The following is a 6000-nucleotide window of genomic DNA, read 5'->3' as shown; positions in this document are numbered from 1 at the left end:
GATGTAAGTTCAAAAAAACAGTAGCAATTTTAAAATTTATAGTTGGTAAAGTGGTGTCTTTTATAAACTTAAAAAAAAAAATACTGTCAATGCTTTTGATATCAGCTACCCAAAATCAGGGCAAGCTTTGCAAATTAAGGGCACTGTCTCTGCAAAAGGACTGATTTAACTTCATATACAAGACAATAATTTGTGTGTTCCCAGGGCCATCTTCACTTCTAGCTAACTGGCTTCAAGTCGGGGTGTATCTACTACCCACTTGGGTTTGGTAATTCACTAGGTAAACTTACACAACCTATAAAAGGACTATGCTAATAATTATAGCTTTATTATGGCTCAGATGGTAAATAATATGCCTGTAATGCAGGAGACTCAGGTTCAGTCTCTGGGTTGGGAAGATCCCCTGGAGAAGGGAATGACCCACTCCAGTATTCTTGCCTGGAGAATTCTGTGGACCCAGAAGCCTGGTAGGCTACCGTCCATGGGGTCACAAAGAGTCGGACACTACGGACCAACTAACACTGTCACTTTTTCCTTTATAGCTTTATTATAGCACAAGAATACAAGTCAGAACCAGTCAAAAGGAGGGGTGTATAGGTCAGGTTCTAGGAGGGTTCCAAACATAAAGGTTTCCGCTGTCTTCTCTCTGTGGAGTCAGGGTATATAACCATCATGTCATATTGTTGTATGACAATATGCACAGAATAGCCAAACAGGAAGGCTCACTCAAGGCTCAATGTTTAGAGTTTTATTGGACGTTGATTATGTAGAGATGCTTAGCTGAATCACTGACCACAGTTGAATTTGATCTCCATTTCCCCTCTTCTCTCCCCGTAAATCAAGCTGATGTCTTGTGGCTAAAAGCCCAACCCCTAATCACATGGTTGGCCTTCCTGGTATGACCAGCCCCCAGCTTGACTCATTCTGTTGCCATAACCTATTTTCTAGGGACCCATAGTGAGTTCCCTTGGTGGCATAAACTGCGATGAATAAGAAAGGAAATTCCAAGGCTTCCTCCCAGGAACTAGGAACAAAGCCTGGCCAATTTCTTCATTATACAGGAGTATCTATTTGAGCTAAGCAGGGAAAATTCATAATATGGTTTTTGTGATGCTTTAAACTCATTAACATTAAAATCTCTCAATCCTTAATGAAATAGCAATGGTTATGTGATTTATGTGATTCCAAAACTGTGGTGGCCAAACCGCTTGGAGGTTTTGGTATGAGCGCACACAACAATTTTGACTTCTCTCTCTTATTTATCACTTAATCATGTAAATGGAAGAATACGTATGTAAAAAATAGCAGCCTAATGTGTTTTCTGGCAATGTGTTTGCTGTAAAAGAAGTCTATGGATCTTCTTCCTCTTGGCCAGGCATGCAGTTGATATTCGAAAGATAGACCCAACATGACTGCAAGGCAACGAGAACTTCTTCCCAGAAACAGCCTTGGACCGAGTTTCTGTAGTTCCTAGAGATATACTCAGATGCTATTTCCCCAAATCAGCATTGTATTCAAAAAAGAAGCAGACTTGCAAATATAGAGAACAAATTAGTGGATACCAGTGGGGACGGGCAAGAGAGGGGTTTAGAATTAAGCGATATAGACTATGTAGGCTATATGTTATGGCACAGGAAAGTATAGCCATTATTTTTAATAACTTAAGTGGATAATAATCTATAAAATATTGAATCACTTTATTGTACATTAAAACTAATGTAATATTTGTAAATCAATAATACTTCAATAAAAGTAAATTAAAATAAATTTTAAAATAAGAAATCAATTTAAACATTTGAAAATGACGTACATTATACATAGCAGTTTTGTATTTGTGACTCTCTTTTATCAGTTTCCTGAGGACGGACTATATATTAGAATTTAATATTCTTCCTGGAAGAACAGCATAAAACACATGCAGGGAATTACATGAATATGTATTTACTTCTCCAAGCTAGTTTATTTATTTCTTTGAGGCTTTTTTTTTTTCTTCATAGTAACCCTTATTGTGCTTTGAGAGACTAAAGAATATCTTACAGTTACTAAGATGAATGCTTAAATTTCATTTGATTTATATGCATTTTCTATTAGGAAAATCCCATTTTCTCTTGGGATTGTCAAATAAAGCTATGATCTCTTTCTACAGAGCTGAGTGAAGTAGAGGTATGAGAGGGGGCATCTGTAGACAGATTCTCCATGTTGCATGTATTTTTTTAGGGAAGACAGATCAGCTTCTTTAAAAGAGTTCTATCACTTCATGCAATCTGGAATATAAGCTCTGTCTCATTATTGCTTCTGGTTATCATGTAAGAAAGGATTTAGTGACAGAATTTCGAGGTGTAACACCCTCTTAGGTTTTTCTGCAACTTGTATCTTGCCAATTTACTCTGTAATTTTTGTATGATTTATTATCCTAAAGGAGATTACTTCTCAACTCAAACCCTTTATATTTTTCTTCTTTCTACCAAACAAAATACAATAGGAACATTAAAACCCTCAGGAAGTTGACCAGAAACCAAGCTTGAGCTTGAAAGCTTGCATACTCTTTGTGCACGAGAGAGCTGAACAGATCTGTGGTCGTCATTCCCACAATGCATTTGGGAGGCACTGTTCACTTGCTTACCTCTCTGTAATGTCCTTCTTTCACGTCTCATCTTCAACTGCTAAAATGCCAGCTTTCCCTCAAGATCCAGTTCAAACATTGCTGTCTTCATAACACCCTTCTACAACCCCTGACCTCTTCCTTCAAATAACAAGAGGGGCTTCGGAATGTTGGTAATAACCTGTTTCTTCTTCTTCTTTTTAGTCTAATACTGGTTACTTGTATGTCTTCATTTCGTGGAAATTCACCATACATATACTTAATATATGCATACTTTTCTGTATCAACATTGCTTTTAAATAAATAAACTGACCCACACATATATTGATTGTCAGTGTAGATAAGTATTACAGCATTTTATAAGCAAAAAAAGAATTGTTTTTCACATTATCTTGGAAATACTTTGTCATATTATCCAGAGTACTAATGATGATATTTCATTGGAAAATATAAATATGTCTTCAATAAATGATGTAAACCTTTTGAATATAAAAAATATTTTAACTAGCAGCCACACATTTTCTCATTCTTCTCTGAAGTGGCACATAATTATATTAATTTTATGACATTTTTCATGCCTTCTTTTATAATATGTATGTGCATATACCAGCTCTCAGTTTCTATTATTTCATTTTCCTATTACATTATTCCCCTGCTGCATTATTATGGTACATTTGTTGCAGTTAATGAACCAATATCTAGACATTACTATTACGTGAAGTCTGTATGTTATTCACAAATCCTTACTTTTTACCTAATGTACTTTTTCTGCTCCAGGATCCTATCCAAGATATCACTTAGATTTATTGGTCATGTTTCATTAGTTTCTTCATCACTATGACATCTTTCTCAGACTTCCTATGCTTTAGTGACCTTAACAGTTTTTAGGAGAACTGGTCAAGTATTTTGTATCTCAGTTGGGGATTGTCTGAAACTTTTCTCATGACTATACTAGGATCATAGTTTTCTAACAGGAAGATCACATAATAAAACTGTCAGTCTAGTACAATCTCAGATACATACTATTAACATGACTTATTATGATTGATGCTAATCTTAAGCACCAGGCTAAGGCAGGGTTCATCAGATTTATCTATTGTAAAGTTACATCCTTTTCCCTTTCCATACTGCACTCTCTGGAAAGAAGTCAAGATGTGCGGGACACATTTAAGGAGTAAGGAGTTAACGCTCCAGAATATTTATTGGAGCAGAAGACCTTAAATTACTCAGGATTCTTTCATATGCAATACTTTCCTTTTCCCCATTTGTTTATTTATTCATTTTTTATTTATGTTAAGATGGATTCATGGATATTTCTTTCATACTTGTGCATGTGTGCATGATAAATCACTTCGGTCATGTCCGACTGTTTGGGACCCAATGGACTGTAGCCAGCCAGGCTCCTCTGTCCTTGGGATCCTCCAGGCAACAATACTGGAATGGGCTGCCATTTCCTTCTCCAAATTTATATTCAATACTATGCTATTTTTTTTGCTCAAATTTCTGCAGTTTTGATCATTGAAAGTTCTTTCAGTTGGCTCATTTGTCTCTTTAATATAACCCTCTGTGTGTGTGTGTGTGTGTGTGTGTGTGTTTAGGACTTCTTACTTCCCAGCATGCTCCAGGCTCATCTTGTATATTGATCTTGCTTAAGGTCAAGAATTGGACATTTATCAAGGAGCACTGTTTTATTTCCTGGAAAATTGTATTAGAAGCCAAAATCTTGGCATCGGGTATGCTTATCACAATTATGTTTTTCTTCTAGGCTTTTGCTGCTAACAGATCATGCTACCCTATATATCTATACACATATGAAAAATTCCATGTGTTTATTTGGAATATAAACATATGTATATGTATTATGCTAAACATGAATTAATAATAATTTCCCTAATCCTAACCCATGTGGTCATAGGTCATTATTACCTTTTATGCAAGATTGTCTATAATCTCATTCTAATATTAAGAAACATAATCTCCACTGTCATCCATTTATTTAATTGTTCAAATCCATTATATATAAAGAGTTGTCTCCGAATAGTTAATATATACCCCAAGAGAAGCAACTTTATCAACCAGAGGACAGGGCTTTCTGCAGTTTCTTTTGCCTTTAGTCTTCAAAACTCACCTCATTTAAAAAGGTATTTAGAGCACTCCCATTTCTCTCCCCCACTTTCAGTGGAATTGACTTGTGTATTTGTAATGCAGTTAGATTGTTCCTCACAGTTTGCACTCCATCTTGGGAGCCCATGGCCTTCTAAACAATCTTTTTAATTTTCATAAATTGGTTTATACTACTTTTCGTTATATAGAGTTCTGTGGATCTTAATAAATACAGTGTTGCATACCCACCACTACAGCACAGACAAAATAGTCACAGTATCCTGAAAAATCCTGTTCTTCACCTATTCTCCTGTCATCCGTGAGGGTCTTCAACTCCTGGCCACCACTGATCTGCAGCTTTATAGTTTGACCTTTACCCAATGGCATATAAATGGAGATGTATTGTAGCCTTTTAAGGTTTCTATTGTAGTCTTTTGAGCAAGCCTTTTTAGCCTTTTTAGTTATAAGCATTTAAAATTCATCATATTTCTGAATAACTTGATGGTTCATCATTATTATCACTAAATAGCATTCCACTGTATTAAAAAGACAGTTTGCTTACCCATTTACCTGTTGAAATGCATCTTGGCTTTTGTCAAATATGAATGCAAATATTATAAACATTTGTGTTCAGGATTTGTATGCTAAGTATCTCATGGCATAAATCCAATTGGTAAATACCTAGGAATACAATTGCTGGGTCATATAGTAAGATAGATTTAACTTTGTATGAAAATGCTAAATCATCTTGCAAAATGACCATATGGCTCCCTATTCTTATGACCAATGAGTAAAACCTGCTGTTGTTCTGCATCTTCAACAGCAACGGCTTTTTTCAGCTTTTTAATTTTTTGTTATCTATTCAGATATTATCTGAACTTCCCTAATGATGGGTAATATTAAATCTTTTAACCATCTATTACCATATGTATATATTCTTTGGTGAGGCATCTCTTAGCTCTTTTTCCCTTTTCAAGTTGAAAATTTTTTCTTGTTGAGTTTTAAGAGTTCTTTGCATAGTCTGGATATGTGTCCTTTATCAGAAACATGCTTTGAAATATTTTTCTTCCAAACTGTAGATTGTTTCTTTCATTCCCTTTACAATGTCTTTCCCACTGAAAGTGTTTACTTTTCATTGTTTAACGTATATATATATATATTTTTTTCTTTTATGGATCTCACTTTTAGTGTTGTATGTAAAAACTCATTACCAAACTCAGAGTTGTATAGATTTTATCTTATATGCTTGGTTAGAACTTTTATAGTTTTGCACTTTGCATTATGTTTAGGATCCA

This window comes from Bos javanicus, chromosome 14, assembly GCF_032452875.1.
Source record: "Bos javanicus breed banteng chromosome 14, ARS-OSU_banteng_1.0, whole genome shotgun sequence".
NCBI classification, from domain to species: Eukaryota; Metazoa; Chordata; class Mammalia; order Artiodactyla; family Bovidae; genus Bos; species Bos javanicus.
Note: the sequence above shows the minus strand (reverse complement) of the source record.